Genomic DNA, 19,374 nt, shown 5'->3' on the forward strand with positions numbered 1-19,374 from the left:
ATTATTGCAGTAAGACATATTTACTTATACTCAAATCATCTTGCAATAAAGACCAACATACAATATGTCTTCCGAATCAAAATCAAAAGCTCTCACTATTTAAAAACTGCTCATAATTTCCATTTGTATCCTAATGAAGACAATCACCTCATATTTTTCTGCATTATTCTATATTGCTTCCTACTCACCATATCCTCTTGAAGCATCTTTGCATTGTCATCATTCACATTCCATCTAGTTTTTGTGTCATCAGCAAACCTGGAAATGTTATATTTATTCCCCTTAGCCAAATCATTGATACAGATTGTGAATAGCTGAGGCTCAAGAACCAATCACAACCATTCCTCACCAGTCACAATCTGCCAAAATGAGAAAAATCCATGTACTCCTACTCTTTATTTTTTTTTAACTTCCTAACCAACTCTCAGTCAATGCTTGTATATTTCTCCTGATTCTGTGAGCTCTATAGTACAATCTGCTGGAAGAACTCAACGAGTCAAGCAGCATCTGTGGGAGGAAAGGAATTGTCGACATTTCAGGTCGAAACCACGCATCTGTGTCCTGATGCAGGATTTTGACCCAAAATGTCGACAATTCCTTTTCTCCCACAGATGTTGCTCAACCCAGTGAGTTCTTCCGGAAAATTGCTTGTGTTCCAGATTCCAGCATCTGCAGTCTCTTGTGTCTCCATGACACACTAACTTTAACTTCTACTTTAACTTAAAGTCTCTAACTTTGTTCACCAGCCTCCTGTGTAGGAGCTTCCTACCAAAAGCCTTCTAAAAATCCAAACATACCATATCTACTGGATCCATCTCATTTACTCGACAAGACAATCCTCAAAAAACTTCAATGGACATAATTTCCCACTTATAAATTCACATTGACTTTGTCCAATCATTCTATTACTTTCCAAATATCTTGATGTCCTGCATTTTCCAGACTACCAATTTCAGCCGAACAGGTTAGTAGTTCCCTGTTTTCTCTCTGCCACCTTTCTTAAATAGTGCAGGCAATGCTGTAATAATTGTACCAATGCCCTGAGAATAAGATTATGGACTTCATTCAACGTTGGTAATCTTTGTGGTGATGGTGGTTCACAAGAGAATTAGATAGGGATTCCAGGATAATTGGAGGTGACAGTGCTCCCACAACATTGAATGTTAAGCCCTTCTCAACTGCAGAGGTCATGGGCTGTGGATATACTATACAAGTAAGTTTGGTGTGTTGAAGCAGTATATCCTTTTGTTCATACTTGCAGCACTTACTCAGTGATGGTAAATATTAATTTCAAGTTTTTCTGGTTTGGATGGCATTTAGATTTTTAATTGTTGTTGTGGCTCTTCCCATCCATTTAAATCGTGACCATTTCATCAAACTTGTCACGAGTCTTATCGATGATGGAAAGTCTGGGGAGTCAGGTGAACCACTCACCATGGAATACTCAGTCTCTGCCCTTCTCTTGGAGCTTAAGTGTTAACATTCTTAATCCTTTGTGGTGTTTATTGCACTTTGTGCACAACAGTTCAAAGAAAGCACATTAGCAACATATGGAAGAATATGCATTGCAGAGATATTCCTTCCCTGAGAGTGTCTAAAGGGGAAAATAATAAACTTATAAGAACACATTAACAGGGGGTTAACTTCTGGATGTGTAAGACAGCAATAGTATACGCTTCCTGTCTGTAGCTAATGGAGTTAAACCTTGAAAGTCAGCAGTCAGAGGAAACAGAATGATAGAGATAGGGAGAACAGTGAAATCTCCTGCTGAACCTTGACAGGGATGGATGCAGGGACAGCCTGGCTCCCACTGGACTGCACCCAAGATAAGAATATGGTCAGAATTAGCCCCTTGACATTGAGTAATGTAAGAAAGTGTAGAAAAGACCACCTGGGAGGATTATGAAAGCAGAAATAGCCAGTTTGTTTTTGATACATAACTCAGTATGATTGAACAGGGCATTCCATCCCCCATTTATACTACTCGCAGGCCACGATGACAGGAGGGGCAGTAAGACACAGGGTGATCACAAAGAGCTGGTGCTGTCAGAAGTGACTGATCACAGGCTCATCTTTACCTAAATAGCTCTGTGTCAATAAAAGAACGTTTGCACGTTGGATGAAGATATTGTAAAATGCTGTACCATATCTCTGATTATGTATAAGGATGCCATGCTTTGTGCAGTCAGAGAGTGAGTGGGTCTGCACCTAGAAAAGTGAAGAAGCCCCTCTTCCTCCTGCAGGTGTAGGATTGATTGAAATAAACGTGCTTCTGCTTGAACTAAGAATGGACTCTTTGCTCCACAACAGTGCCCACAGTTACTATTTTCATCCAAGTTCCTAAAATTATGTTTGCAATGATAATTTAATGCTCTTCATGTCAAAAAAAAAGAGTTTGGATGTAAGGTGGTTAACAATAACATTGAGCCAGAGCAGAATTGGTGAAAAGCGATGTCAAAAGAGGGTCTTTCAGCTGGAGGAGGAGGATTAGTGGGAATTAATCATTTACCTTGATATTCTTCAAAATCTTTGTCCATAAAATATACAGCACCACGTTGTCTATTCAGATTTCTATGCCAAGAATAAAATTAAGTATAAGTCATTCATTTTGACTTTCCCAAGTGAACTAAAGATAACATTGAAATCCTTAAGTACAAAAGAATAAGTTAACTTTTGGCTGATAGCTGATATCAAGTTGACTTCAACATTTCTCCACTCAGAATATAATCAAAACTTAATAAATACGTTGCCACAATTCACCTTGGCTGCTTCAGATTCCATAGCATAATTGTAAAGAGAATTTTGAAATGTATTTGAAAGTAATTATTCTCATTGTCACTACTAACAATATTCTTTGCCAAATTGAAAAATGCCAAACTGTTCATAACGTCAAAGTTGTGGCCATAAACTGAGTTCCCACCCAGCAGAAGATGCATGCAGCCCCTCAGCAGCCAGCAAATCCATCCCGCCATTCTCCCAATGTTTGTTCGTATGTATGGACTGCACACAGGTCGGGTCTTTATAAGCTGGGGAGGATCTGCATTAATCTATTGTGGCACTCTCATCCCCCAGGCAACCATCCTTTCATATTGATGAAAATTACAATTGCTGATACAGATTGCCCAAAAGAAAGAGAAAAAATGCCTAATAATCTATTTTAAAGTTATGCTTAAAATTTTGCTTAGGCAACCTAGTCCATTAACTTCATTAGACATATTAGAGATCTACTGGTCTTGTTGGCATTACCTATAAAGTACAACCACTTCCCTCTCTATATCACTTTTATTTAAATTCACTGTACAACTCCTGGCTCATTCTGAATTTCCATGAATTCCAGATATCTCAATTTTATTTATTTCATGATATCAATACAGATAAGTGTGAGATGATGCATTTTGGAAAGTCAAACCAGGGAAAGACTTATACTACGAATGGTAGGGTACTAGGGAGTGTAATGGAACAGAGGGATCTAGGAGTACAAGTATATAGTTTGTTGAAAGCAGCGTCACAGGTAGACAGGGTGGTGACAAAGGTGTTTAGAACGCTGGCCTTCATCAGTCAGTGTATTGAGTAGAGGAGTTGGACATTATGTTGCAGTTGTATAAATCATTGGTGAGGCCACATTTGGAGTAGTGTCCAGTGTTGGTCACTCTGTTATAGGAAAACTGGAAAGATCTCAGAAAAGATTTACAAGGACGTTGCCAGGACGAGAGGACCTGAGGTATAGGGAGAGGTTGGCCAGGCTAGGTCTTTATTCCTGGGAACTTGGGAGAATGAGAGAAGACCTTACCGTAATGTTTAAAATTATGAGGCACAGATAAGATGAATGGCAACAGTCTTTTCCCCAGGTTAGGGGAGTCCAAAACCAGGGGGCTTAAATTTAGGGTGAGAAGGGAAATATTTAAATGAGACCTGAGGGGCAACTTTTTCACACAGAGGGTGGTGAGTATGTGGAAAGAGCTGCCAGAGGAAGTGGTTGAGGCAAGTACAATAATATCATTTAAGAAGCACTCAGATAGGTACATGGAGAAGAGGGGCCTGGAGGGATATGGGCCGATCGCAGGAAATTGGGACTAGCTGGGTGGACAACGTGGTCATCATGTATTTGTTGGGCTGAAGGGCCTGTATCTGTGCTGTATTGCTCTATGACTCCATGAGAGTTTTGAATGATGGGGGCGGCACAGTAGCGTAGCGGTTTGCGTGACGCTATTACAGTGCCAGCAATCGAGGTTCGACTCCCATCGCTGTCTGTAAGGAGTTTGTACATCCTCCCATGTCTGCATGGGTTTCCTCCGGGTGCTCCGGTTTCCTCCCACATTGCAAAAACATACGGGTAGGTTAATTTGTGTTTAAAAAATGGGCGGCGTGGACTCGTTGGGCCAGAAGGGCCTGTTACCACGCTCTAAATAAAAAATTTTTTAAAAAATTAAAAATGCCAGATGCCCGAAATTTAAGAAATACATGGCACCTTCTGCACCATCTGATTTCCAGCCACCCTCCTGAGTATCTCATGCTCACTGTGTACAGCATTCATTCCCTATTACCCATTGCCAGTCACACTACCTCCCTGCCTCCCACCCTATTATCACCATACACAGTATCATTTATTTGCATACTAATTGTACAAATGAAGTAAGTCCCAGCATTAAAATCTGTTTTGGTCTCAAGTAACTGATATCAACAAGGATATTAATCGTCAGTGCTCTCAGAGCAAATGAAGCAAGTGTTCACACTCAATTACTCACAAATGTACATGCAACAACTCCATGTAGACATAGTTGGGCTTAATAATGATACAGTAGCAAATATGACCAAGTGTCAGCATGTTATCATCTTGTCTTGGATATGCACAGTAACCAAATGAGTGAAGAACCACAATCTCTACAACATTGATGTACCTCAGTGACTGTGGAACCACCTCAGGTAGCAATGCGAGTAAGTAGGAAAAAAATAAACCACAGATGTAAAATAATTTAACATTTTCACAATTTTTGACCCATTGCTGGACTTACCTCAAAAACTAAAAAATCATAATTATTTTACAAATGTGCTGTTTTGTGCCAATCTCATTTGAACAAAATATCTTCAATGCCATATTATTGTGAGCCTCAGACAGCCTGAAAAAGATTATGAAAATCAAGTCCTGTAAAAGCTAAACCACACAGAGCAAGTCCGACTTTTATTTGGTCTATCATATTCTGAAAAGAATTGTTATAATCTGAAGAAACTGGTTAGGTAACCGCCATATCTCAAGAGTTATTGTTACTTGTTTAGATCATAAGGACAATTAGAGAAAGCTGAGACCCTTTGAAGCTCATCATTCTGTGACCTTATCCCATACTTTGAAGCAGTGGCACATATTTTTCTGTGAGGTTGTTAGCACTCATCATTATTTCATAATAAATCTGACAAACTTCAAAAGGGAACATGCACAGTTCAATACTGAAATTTGGATGGAAGACCTTGAAGGATGTTGTTTCCAAGCAGCAGTGGTATCATTGGTGATGGCATCAAACAGGAAATTAAAAGTGCGTGAAGCAAGGATACTACAGAAATCGTGGTTAGCCAAACCAAACTGGCAACCGTATTGTGGAGGAACAATTCTTGGAGTATACACAGGGTGGATTTTTAGATCAATATGTTGAGCAGCCAATTAGAGAACAGATTATTTCTAGACTGGGTAATGAGCAACAAGAAAGAGTTAGGTCATTATCTTGTCATGTAGCATTCATTGTGGAAGAGTGATTATAACAGGGTAGAATAAAATTCCTCATTAAAAGAGAAAATGAAATAGTTCAATATGAATCTAAGATCTCAAATCTAATCAAAGGGAAGTATGAAGAGTGAGTTTGCTATGGTGGATTAAAAGACATGACAGCGGATAGGTAATGGCTAATAATTAAGGAATGAACACTGGGACCACAACAGTTATACAGTCCTGCCTGGTATAAAAATACAAAAAAAAGTGACCTGATAATGGCTAGCAAAAGAAGTTAAGAACATTATTAGATCCATAGAAGGAGTCATATTACCAGACTAAGTAGTAAATCTGAGGATTGGGAGCAGTTTAGATTTCTGAAAAGAAGGACAAGAGAGCAATTGAACAAATACTTTGGTTCTCTCTCCACTGAAGAGGACACAGGTTACCTCCAGAAAAATTAGGGAACCAAGAATCTTACGAAGGCAAGGAACTAAAGGTAATAAGTATTAATAAGAACATAGTGCAGGAGAACTTAGTAACGCTGAAATTCATTAGGACTGATAACTTGTATCCCGAAGTACCAAAGGAAATAGCCATGGAAATGGATGCATTGGTTATCATTTTCCAGAATACTATAGATTATGGAATTGTTCCCACAGATTGAAGGATGGCAAAATGTAACACAACTATTTAAAAAGGGAGGGAGAAAACAGGAAGCTGCAGATCAATTTGCCTAACATCAACAATTGGGGAAAGTGCCATGGATTATTGTGAAAAATGAGATAACAGGATACTTGGAAAAATATCAATGCGATTAGACAAAGTCAATATGGATTCCTGAAAAGGAAATCATTTTTGAGAATGCTACTGGAGTATTTTGAGGATATAACAGGAAGAACAGATTTCTTAGGTAAGGAGACCAAAACTGTATCCAATACTCCAAGCATGGTCTCACTCTGTCTGCACTTCCCATTGCCTCGGGAAAGCAACCAACATGGTCAAGGACTACTTCCACCCCAGTCATTCTCTCTTCTTCCCCTTCACATCAGGTAGAAGATATAAAAGCTTGAGAACACATACCATCAGGCTCAAGGACAGTTTTTAATCTTTCATTATCAGACCCTTGAATGGACCTCTTGTATGATAAATTGAACTCTTGATCTCTCAATCTACTTTGGCATGGCCCTTGCACCTTGTTTGTTTACCTGCACTGTACCTTCTCTATAACTGTAACACTATATTCTGCATTCTTTTTTCCCCATATGTACTATCTCACTTGTGGAATGATCTGTCTGGATGGCATGCAAACAAAAGCTTTTCACTGTATCTCGGTACATGTGACAATAATAAACCAATTGCAATTACAATTAGATAAAGAAGAACCAGTTGATGTGGTGTACTTGGATTTTAAAACAGCTATTGATAAAGTAAAAGGTTATTGTGTTCAATTACAGTGAATGTTGTACAGTAGTTGAGGGTGATCCCTTGACAATGGATTGATAATGGTTGACAGACAGGAAACAGTAGGAATAAATGAGTCTTCTTCCAGTATGGCAGGTTGTAACTGGTGGAAGTACAGCAGGGCTCAGTTCCTGGGCCTCAGCTATTCATAATGTATATCAATGATTTGGACAAAGGAACAGGGATGTAATATCTCAAAGTTTGCTAACATTAAACTAAGTGGGATTGTGAGGAGGATGCAAAGAAGCTTCAAAGGGACTTCAGTAGACTGAATGAGTGGGCAACTAAACAAATGCAATATAACATGGATAAATTTGAAATTATCTTCTTCAGTGGACTTACAGAAAGGTGGGAGTATTATTTAAATCATGATAGATGGTGAATTGTTGATGTGAGGCAACTTGTATATAGGCCTTCATAAAAAGAGGATCGTTGTTGAGGCAGTCATGCTGGATCAGTTGATCAGTTAGTGCAAACTTCCACTGACTAAAGTTACAAAATGTCTGTGAATAAATGTACATGAACTGAATAGCTAAAGCAGCCCTTTACTCATTGAATGAGCAACCAAGGACATCAAACATTAGAAGTGGAGATATTTGCTGATGATAGCATAATGTTCAATTCCAATCACAATTCCTTAGAGAATGAAGTAGCTCATGCCTACATGCAACAAGACCTAAAAAAGACCTTCAGGTATAGGATGATAAGTCTCAAGTAACAATTGCACAGCAGAAGTGCTAGACAATGACCATCTCCAGCAAAAGAGAGTCTAACTGTCTATCCTTGACAAGCAATGCCATTACCATCAACAAGTTCCCCACCATCACTATCCTGGAAATCATCAGTGGTCAGAAACTCAAACAGCTGTACGAGCATGATTTCCGGAGGAATGAGACTGCACATTTGCAAAGTAATTTTTTTTTTACAGCCTGAGGGATTCCTCAGTATTATCACTTAATACAGTATCAAAAAGAGCAGGTCAGAGCCAGGTATCGTGCAGCAAGCGACACTCCTCCTGACACCTAAAGTCCATCCACCATCCATAAGACACACAATTAGGAGCAGGATAAAAAATTCTCCACTTGCCTCAGTGAGTGCAGCTCCAACACTCAAGAAGCTTGACTCAATCCTCAGCAAAGTATCCTGCTTAATTGACACTCTTTCCACCACCATAACATTCATTCCCTGCTCCACTTTTGCACTGGGGTTGCACTGTGTGCGATGTATAAAATTCACTGCAGTTATTTGCCTAGCACTTCCCAACCCTGCAACTTCTACCACCAAGAAGGACAAGGGCAACAGATGCATAGGAATGTCACCACTTGCAATGTACCCTCCAAGCCACACACTGTCCTCACTTGGCCATATATTAAAGAGTAGTGTTGAAAAGAAATTCATTTCACTCTTGCAATGGTCAAGGATGCATGAATGTGTTGAAACTCCTAAGCTGAGAACAATCATGATGTAATAGAACTAGGAACATGGCTTGGATCTGTCTGGGCTTAATACATGGATATCTCCTCTGTCACTGAATAAAATGAGTTGGAATTGATATGGTAATGTCCCATTGGAATCAATGTCATCCTATTGCTAATGGCATTAGCAATGGACAACATTTCAGCTGTTCTTAATCGGTATCACAGCTCCTGATGACACAACTATTCTTAGCCAGAATGGTGTGGTTATGTAATTCTCATGTCAGTCACCCTATAAGAGACTGAGATTGATTTGCATACTTAATTTGAAGGAAAAGCTTGCTCTTATGTTGCCTTCTTCATTTAGCACTTATTTTCTGTAACAATCCTGAAGAAATCACCTTGCTTTTATAAAAACTACTTGCGATAGTTGGTACAATCTGTATTTTGCCCTATTTTATGTCCTACCTTAATTGTCTCATTTGCTGATGCAATCAATAGACATCCTGATCATTGCTCTTATTTTCGTGACATGAGAGGATAATGAAGCTTCCCATAAATATACTTTACATATGTTATTGGTCCTAACTTTTTAATTGTAATAGTACAGAAACTGACAACTAAATTTATCAGTAACTCTCAACCAATGATATCCATGATGAGTACAATCCTTTTTTTGACTTCCTGTTGTTCACATATATTAATAGAAGCTCCATGGGGGGGGGGGGGAGTGTCTCTGCTGAGCTCACAATAATATTGAAATAAAGGTCATAATGTTTTAATTAATATAATGGCATGATTTTTGGGATGGTGTCTCTAAATATCTATTTGTAATTCTGAAAGGTCTTTTAGAAACATCACAGAGGTTTAGTAATAATACTTGCAATAATTTTCCTGCCTTTAACTACTTCAGGTAAATGATTTAAAATGAACATCAAGTGCATATTGACAGCCTGGTTATCATCATTATAAATGACTAGACCACAAGTTACAAAGAAATGCCCAAACAAGCACTGAAGCTGGAATTCACAAGTGTCTTACTTATGTCTCAGGATAAATAGTTACATTATGAATTACAAATTACATAAATATAAAATAAGTGACAGTCAATGTGTAGATATTCCTTTAATGAGTGCAAATATCTCAGTCTTAATCTTGGCATCATATAGTGATGCAGCACTGAAAGGTGTCATTCAGTCCATCATTCCTGTTCCAGCTCTTTGATTCCATTGCATTTCCTTTCTCCCATAGTTCTTATTTTCCCCCCTTTGGGTATCTGTCAAATTCTCTGATGAAGATTCCTATTGGCTTTCTTTTCACATGAATCATGTCATTCTTACTCATTTGCTAACCACTTCAAATCTGTCCTTTGATTACTAACCCATCTGTCATTAGAAAGCTTCTCTTATTCTATCAAACCAATTTATGAATCCCTGTATCAAATCCTTTATTAAGCTCTTTATTGGAAGGAAAACAACCCTAAATCCTCCACTGTCTCCAAATGAATAGAATCCTCTCTGAAACTATTCTAGTAAATCTGTTCTGCACCTTCTCCGAGGCCTTGTCACATTCTGTGAAGTCTGGTGCACAAAGGTGAACACATTGCTCTTCTTGAGCCTGAACGGTTGTTTTATGAATGTTTACCATCACCTCCTTGTTTTTATATCCTGTCCCTACATTAATGAAGCAAACTACCACATGTGCTTTGTCATAACTCAGACATAACCCTACTCCAGCTAAGATCTCTTTGAAATTGTACAGTTTAGTCCTCATCACCACTGCTCATTTTTCTTACCTAAGTGAATCATTCACACCTCTGTATTAAATTTTATCTGCCATGGACCTGCTCATTTCACAGAGCTGTCTTTATCTCCCCAAAGTCATTTTCTATGCATTTTTTGTTTACTATTTTTCTCAGTTCTGTGTCATCTGTAGATGTTGAAATTATGCCAGCTGGCACAGTAACATTATTTTCTACACATTAGATTTGAATTTGGCATAACCTGCAGCATCATGGTGACATTTACTGGATATGCACCTTGGTGAGCCTCCCAGATAAAGATCACTTTAAATTCTGACTATCAGCTATGGATATTTTGGCATCTAACAATATTGAGATTGATAAATGTTGGCATTAATTAGTTTATGCAATAAACTGTGGATTAGCAGAATAATAATTGTTGCAGTTATAACAGAGTTGAAAATTTTTGGATTATCTTGTTCACTGTAGTTGATAATTAATAATTTACTCAGAAAATATCATCTTGCTAAATATGCTTTAACCCTGTGTAAAAGAACCAGTTACATCACATCACTTTTTAGCAATAAGGTGCCAAATATTGGAATAAAAAGTTTATTGTGTTGACTGAATTATCTCAATGAGCAAATTAATTTAACTTTGTATCTGAGCTCAACAGGTTCTCTATCAAATCAAAGATAAATTAATCCATTTCACACACTGTTCACTGTCCATATCTTCAGAAAAATTCTTCACAATTATAGCAATGAGACATCCAATACTACTTAACATTCACTACAAGAACAATTTGTTTGGACTTCATGCGTTTCAGATAGTGAAACCTTCCCATTAAAAAAAACACAAGAACACCAGAAAATAGCAGCAAGGGTACATCACCAGGCCCCTCACACCTGCCCCACTATTCAATACGATGGTGGTTGATCTATGCTGGTTTCAACTCCTCTTCTATGCCATCACCCCCAATTCCTCAAGCTTTCAAATATTTATCTAACTCTATTTCAAATATTTCTAATAATCTGTCCTCCACCACCCTCTAGGACCCTCCAAGAGAAGAAATATCTTTGAACCTCAGTTTCAAGTGATGAAAAGCTTCGAAGAATCATTATCAAATAAAAACATGCTGTGCAATATAAAGAAGTATTAAGGCAGATTACAGACAGAAAATGCTAGAAATACTAGGCAGGAGTATTTCCTTTCATCAAACGTCATCTACCTGAAAGGTCGACTCTGTTTCTTACCCTCCAGATGCTATACAACCTGTTGATTATTTCCAGCATTTACTGATTTTATTTCAGATTCCCAGCATCTGAAGTTTTGTTTTTTATTCTTTGATTAAGGCAGAATATCAAAGCTTGGTCAAAGGGTTAAATATTAACCAGTGCCTTAAAAAAAAATCAAAGAAGATAAGGAATGGAAGGGAATTTCGTAATCCAGAGTGAAAACAATGGTCGCCATTGGTGGAATGACTAAAATTAGGAATGTTCAAGAGGACAGAATTGAATCATGGGGGAATATAAAGCTGGAGGAAATTGAGAAAAGGAAAGGTGAGGTTATAATAGGATTTGAAAACGTGGGTGAGCACTTTAAAACTGAGACATTCTTGACTAGGAGGTAATGTAGATCAGCCAGATCAGTGCAGTAGATCCAGAATCAAATGAGTGAAAGCTAGGACTTCTTGAGAGCTAGGACATGGAAAACTGAGTGACCTCAGGTTTATGAGAGGAAAGAATGAGCAAGATTGCCCAGGTGTATGTTTAAATAAGACAGAAAATACTGGACATACCCAGGCAGCATCTATGGAGAGACAATCTGAATTAATATTTCATGTCAATGACCTTTTTTCACAATGGGAAAAAGTTAGAGATAGAATAGGTATTAAGGTGCAAAGAGAGAGGGGAGAGAAAGAGAGAAAGTCAGTTATGAGGTGGAGGGCAGCAATAATTATTGAAAACGGTACAATTGCAGGGGGGAAGTGATTAGCAACATTATAAGTTAAAGGCATTTCTGAATTTAAAGTCCTGAAAGATACATAAATAGGAAAAGATTCAGCTGAAATTACCAAATGGAAAATAATAATCAAAACTGTAAATGCTGTAAATACGTATGAGATACAAAGGCTGGAACTGCTATTTATTTGACATCATTTAACTCATTGTTTGGGTCAGAAGACTGGAATGTGTCTTGCTGGAAGATGTTGAAACAATGTGTTGGAGAAGTCAAGGTTAAAGGTAACAAAGGCATAGATGAGGCATTCAGCAGCAGAAGAGCTGAGGCAAGGGTGAAATCAAGCACTATGACACAGGTAAGAATGAATGGTTTTGAAAAGTGTGCTAATATGGTCTAAAACTCATCTTGTGCTCTAATGTGACAGCATGGTTTAGCTTCAGAAAGATGCCAGGGACAGAGATGGAATCAATGGCTGGGAAATTAAATTTGTGACGGAGACAGAAGATGGTAGCAGAAGTTTAAATATGCTCAGTTAGAGATAAATTTTCAGGAATCAGTAAATCGAGGGACATGGAGTCAAATGGGAAAGTGGACGAGTAAATGTATGCTTCTAAAATAATTGCACTGGTATGAGGAGCCATACAGGAAAGTCCAGCTTCGAAATCTTTTGATCAAGGGAGATGAGTGTCATTTGCACAGACATGAAACCTGAAGTGGTTTTCATTGTCAAGGAGCAACATGTAGATATAATAGGAGGGAGGGGAATATTAGAGTTGGCGGGTGCCAACAGTGGAAGCAAGCACAGATCCTTGTGGAACACCAGAGATGATGGTGATGAGATAGGAAGTGAAACCATTGCAGGGGAATCTCTGACAAAGACAGGATAGATAAGAATGGAACTAGGTGCATGTGGTTTATTCCAGCTGGAGCTATTGGAAGGGAATGCTGTGATAAGTCAAAAACTATTGATTCAGCATGGAGGTGCAGTGGGATCAAATGTTTTTGTCACAATCACAAAGAAAGTCATTCATAACTTTGTTAAAAACTTATGAAACAGCAAGGGCAAAAATCATATCAGCTAACATGGTGACCTTGAAGAGGGGTTGTGTGGCAAATTTACAAGGAATAGGAACAAGAGAGTGAGAGGTGGGCTTCATAACATGACAGTCTTGGAGAATGAGTGAGTGGAAACAGAATCCAGAAAAAGGGTTGGAGCTGGAACTGGGAAACATCTTGACAATGTTAGTAGTGGGGCAGGGGAAGGAAAGTGCTGGTAAATGAAACTGAATGGCTCTCATCCTAAAACATCCAGTCAAATATTTGGAAGACAGAATTTATCATTTCTGATCCCGCCCACAGATTCTATTACCTGGTCACTGACTTTATCCTCTCCTGGGAAAATGTCTAAAAAAGAACAAACTGTTCCCAGCTTTGGTGTCTTATTTCACCTTGTGCTGAAATATTCTCATTTTTCATGTTTTCATATTTTCTTGCAATTTAGAAGACCATTTGGTCCACTTGGTCCAGCTCTCAAAATAATTCCATTAATCCTATATCGCCAATTATTTCCCTGTAACCCATTCTCTCTTACATGCCCATTAACTGCATCCCAATACTCCAACCACCCACTTACACTGGGGTAAGTTGTAGTAGATTAATTAACCTTCCAGAACACCAGGGGGAAGCTCAGACCATCACAGACAGCACCAGGTTCAAATACTCCATCAAGCCATGGGATTATTCCAATTATCTACAACATGCTTGTAGCTGGCAAGTGCCTTATTAAGTGAATGAACATTTGGAGAGAGATGCAAATATAGATGGTGATAGCTAATAAATTGGCAAAGGCAAAAAGATCAGCTGGGAGCTGGAGGGCAAGGGTATGAGAAAGATTAGCCCCCAGTGGATAACCTGGTTGGGGGTGAGGTAGATTGCAAGGGAGAAACTTTGAGGGTTCCAAGTAGAAGAGAGTACAATGGGATAGTTGATACCTATTGAGAACTGAGCACATTTGAAGTACATGATATTCATAGGTACTATTTCCTCACTGGTTCTGGGAAATAGACCATCTGATACAAGGTGATGCAAATTATATGAAAAAGATAACAGGTGGTATTTTTTTCTCACTCAGCGGTAACAAGAGCGGTACTTTAAGTAATTTATGCAGAAAACTGCAAATGCCCAATCAAAAAAAAATCAGACTCCTGACATCGTCTTCCATCCTGTGGAGAAATTGGCTATCAATACAGCGTTAGTGTTGTTTATTTCACATGATTCAATGTCACTGGTTAACTTCTGCCTGGCTTTTTTGATAAATTGATCACATCTTTCATCTTGAAATCTGAAAGCTGGTAATATTCCACATGGCTCTTCCATCTGAAAGCAAGTCCATCTCCTTCCTATTCCATATTTGCTTTTTCAGGTTGTTTCTGTTGTTCCCTCCTAGCTCCTTCATGTAAAAATTCATGTAAGTAAGCTTAAGTCATCTACCCAGCATTTGGATTTAATTGACCTATCACACAAGTTAACAATCACTACCTTCAGCGCTACAATTATTTCTTAAAAATTGCCATTAGTAAAAGAACAATGGAATAGAATTAGGTCCTATTGGTTTCTTGGGGAGAAGTAATATTGCCTATCTCAATTTTAAAGCTTCATTTGTTATGCAGTTTTTGTTTAGGATGAATGACTTTTTTTTAAAACAGTGCATTTTCACTTCCTCCCTCTACAATATCTTACTCTTTCTGTTATTTGCATGATTGGTAAATGACAAAGCTGATCTGGTGAACCACTGCACCAAAGAGATTTTTACCAGCACCAGGTATCCAAGATCCAGTACCTTCATCACTTACTGACTTTGGCTGTTTTAGAACATAGACCAGTACAGAACAGGAACAGGCCCTTCAGCCCAGCATGTCTACACTGACCATGATGCAAAGCTAACTAATTCCATCTGCCTGCGCTTGGTCCATACGCCTCTATTCCCTGCCTGTTCATGTGTCTGTCTAACTGCCTCTTAAATGTTGCTATCATATCTGCTGCCACCACCTCGTCAGGTATTGGTATTGGTTCTGGTTCATTATTGTCACATGCACTGAGATACAATGAAAACTTAGTTTTGCAAGCCATCCATACAGATCATTTCAAAAGCACAAGTACATCAAGGTAGTACGAGTGAAAAGCGGTAACAGAATGCAGAATATAGTGTTACAGTTACAGAGAAAGTGCAGTTCAGGTAGACAGTAAGGTGCAGGGCCATAACAAGGTAGCTTGTGAGGTCAAGAGTTCACCTTCAACATACAAGAGGTCCATTCAAGAGTCTTATGAAAGTGGAATAGAAGCTGTCCGAGTCTGATGGTACATGTTTTCATGCTTTTGTATCTTCCCTGGAAGTGCCTTCCAGACACATACTACTCTGAATAAAAAACTTGAATCACAAATATCCTTTAAACTTTCCCCCCTCACCTTAAACCTATGCCTTCTAGCATTTGACATTTTCATCCTGAGAAAAAGACTTTGACTATCTACTCTTTCCGTGCTCCTCATAATTTTATATACTTCTATAAGTTGCCCACAGCCTCCAGTGCTCCAGAGAAAACAATCCATGTGTATCCAACTTCTCCTTATAGCTAACACTCTCCAATCCATGCAACATCCTGGTGAACCTCTTCTGCATCATCTCTAAAGCCTCCACGTCCTTCCTGTGGTATAGTGACCAGAATTCCAAATGTGGCCAAACTAAAGTTTTATACAGCTGCAACATAATTTCCTGCCTTTCCTGACCGATGAAGGCAAGCATGCCATATGCTTTTTTTTTAACTACCTTATACAGTATACTTATGTTGCCACTTTTAGGTAGTGATGACTAGCTCCCTAAGATCCCTCTGTACATCTGTGCTCCACAGATCCTGCCATTTACTGTACATTTTCCTCTTGCATTTGGCCTCCCAAAATGCAACATCTCACACTTTTCTGGATTAAACTCAGTCCATCATTTCACTGCCCAAATTTCCAACTGATCCATACCCTCCTTTGACAAACTTCCTCACTATCCACAACTGCACCAATCTTTGTGTTGTTTTGCAAACCTACTAAATCAGGTCACCTACATTTTCATCCAGATCATTCATCAAACAACAGAGGTCCCAGCACTGATCCCTGTGGAACCCTATTGGTCACAGACCTCCAGTCAGAGAAACACCCCTCCACCACTACCTTGTCTTCCATGAGAAAGCCATTTTTGTATCCAATTTACCAACTCACTGTGGATCCCATGCGACTTAATCTTCTGGATCAGCCTATCATGAGGGACTTGTCAAATGTCTTACTGAAGTCCATTTGACAACATCCACTGCCCTACCCTGATCAATCATCTTTGTCACTTCCTCAAAAAACACAATCAAATTGTGAGACAACACAAAGTCATGCTGACTCTCCCTAATAAATCCACACTTTTCCATATGCAAGTCCCTTAGAATCATCTCCAACAATTTCCCTACCACTAATGTAAGGCTCACTGGCCTATAAATTCTTGATTTGTCCCTGTTGCCCTTCTTAAACAGAGGAACATCATTGGCTATTTTCCAGTCTTCTGGGACATTGCTCGTAGCTAAAGGAGATACAAAGATCTCGGCCAAGGTCCCAGCAATCTCCACCTTTGTCTCCTTCAGTATCCGGAGATGGATTCCATCAACCCCTGGGGACTTATCCACCTTAATTATCGCTAAGAGATCCAAGACCTTGTCCTTCTTAATATTGACATGCCCTAGAATATCAATATACCAGTTCCAGATCTTATCATCATCCATTATTTCTCATTAAATCCATTGCATCTGATAAAAATTCACTCCAGCCCTAATGCAATGACTGGACTGCAACATTTTATTTGGCTGTTTAAACTGGAATCCTGCACTGAAAATGGTATATAATTATTGTCTGATTTCCTGCCTGCTTTTTCATGTTAGCAGATTTTGTTTTTTTTTACAGTGTCTTCTATGGAATGTAATTTCACATTTAAAATCTACACTTTGTGAATGATTCAAAACAAGACCAATTCATAGGCAGAGATGTTAAGATGACACAGCAGGAATAATTTCAAGGAGGAAGGTACGTGAAGCTAACGTACAATGATAGTTACCCTGAAATGGATAATGGAGGAAGCAGAAGCCACAGCACTTCAAGAATAGGTGGGTCTAATGAAGCTAACAATCACATTTCTGCTAACATTGTCAAGTACATATTTGGGTCACTGACACCCAAGGTAGCATTTTCACTTCTTCATTATTTTGTTGGTCATTGTTATATTCTTTAAAGTCTCCCACAGGCAGTATAATTAAAGATTTTAGAAAAACAAACTCTGAACTCACTGGAAATATAATCATTTTGGGAAATTCATTTCACACATTAAAATTGAAACAGCAAATTAGTCTCAACTCTAGATTTTCCTGTGGTCTCATATTAAATGGGAAGTTTCATGTCGAAACTGGAAATTGGCTGTTCTACAAAGAATCATTACAGATGACCTTTATTCTGCATAATTTTCCTGACCCAGCCACTCAACCTGAAAAGATCAACTCCCGGGCCAGTCCTGACCTAAAGTGATTCAGGGATACTGTTAGTCCCAGAGTCCCTAAGAGACAATTGCCCATGACTTTGCAGTTAAAGATGACAATGTTAGTTTGCCAATAACCAGAATGAATGAAGAAAACAGGAACTTCAAGGACGAGAGATAGGAGTCCTTCCATATGAGGCAGAACAAGACATGCCCACAAAAGACAGATAAGGAAGAGAGAGGAGGGCAGGAAGTAGGAGAGATGTGGGAAGGACATGGAGGACAATTGGGGAGGGAAGGGAGGGAAAATGGTTGGAGATGCTGCAGAAGCAGCAACTGCAACAGCAATATGTTCCTTTTGAAATAAAATGTCAATGATACTGCTACATGCAGAGGAAATTCTCAGGCTTAAATGTTACTCTGGATTTCTGTGTGGGTAAGAATGGTGGGTTCAATTGTGAGGTTGGGAAACCCAAACTCAAACAGGTTGTAAAATCTCCTTTAGTCTTTACCTGCAGTACTCCTTTAATTTCTGTTAGGTTCTTAGAGTCACACAACACAGAAACGGCTCCTTTCATCCACCCAGTCCACGGCCACCATCAACCACCCATTCACATCAATGCTACATGGTTCCATTTTAGTCTCCTCACGTTCCCATCAACTACCCCACAGGCCATCATTACAGGCTGGATATGTTCAGCTGGCCCATGCTCATAGCTTGTGAGTGTAATAGCATAATGAGAGGGAGCATAAACTCTATTCCAGGCTCTGTCATGGGAAGAGATTACCAGGTGGACAGAGGAAAATAAATCAAGGATATGATCAGAGCCTCCTTGAAGAAGTGTAGTATATCCAGTTACTGGGACTCGAGGCCCTTGACTGCTGAAAGTGGAGGAGGAGCATTCAAGGTGGTTTTGAGAACCTCACCCATACATTTGTGCCGGGTCAGGGAGATGATACAGGATGAAGACCATCCCATGCTGGTTTATTGCAGGGCAGCCAAATTCAAACCACCCACCCCAACAGGCATCAATCTATGGAAGAGACTGTGGTTCCCACATTGGTCTCATCAGCCACCTCTGAAATCACAACACTTGTGTATCCTCAATCCAGAAGGACAGCACAAGAAGAAAATGGGTCTGCTTGTGGTTAGACAGAGTTGTAGAGATTCACTTAGATCTAATGGAAGCAGTCCTCCTGGCCCATGATTACTAAAATGCTTTTCCTTATGTAATCAATCCTTCTCAGCTGCTTACAGCTGCTGGCACGCAGTTTTCTAAAAATGAAGACAGAAAATGCAGGGGATGCATTGCAGGTGAGGCAGCATCTGTGGATAAAGAAACAGAGTTAATACTTCAGCTCAATGACCAATAAGCTTCCAATGAATGGATCGATCACCATATACAATGAAACCTTAAGAGGGTAAATTTGTGATGCATTCAGCTCCTGGTCCAGACATTTTACATTTTAGCCTCTGACCCATCCCCAGCCCAGCTATTTCTGTGTTGCTCATCAACTCAAACATAATAATTTTGCAAAA

This window comes from Pristis pectinata, chromosome 18, assembly GCF_009764475.1.
Source record: "Pristis pectinata isolate sPriPec2 chromosome 18, sPriPec2.1.pri, whole genome shotgun sequence".
Classification (NCBI taxonomy): domain Eukaryota; kingdom Metazoa; phylum Chordata; class Chondrichthyes; order Rhinopristiformes; family Pristidae; genus Pristis; species Pristis pectinata.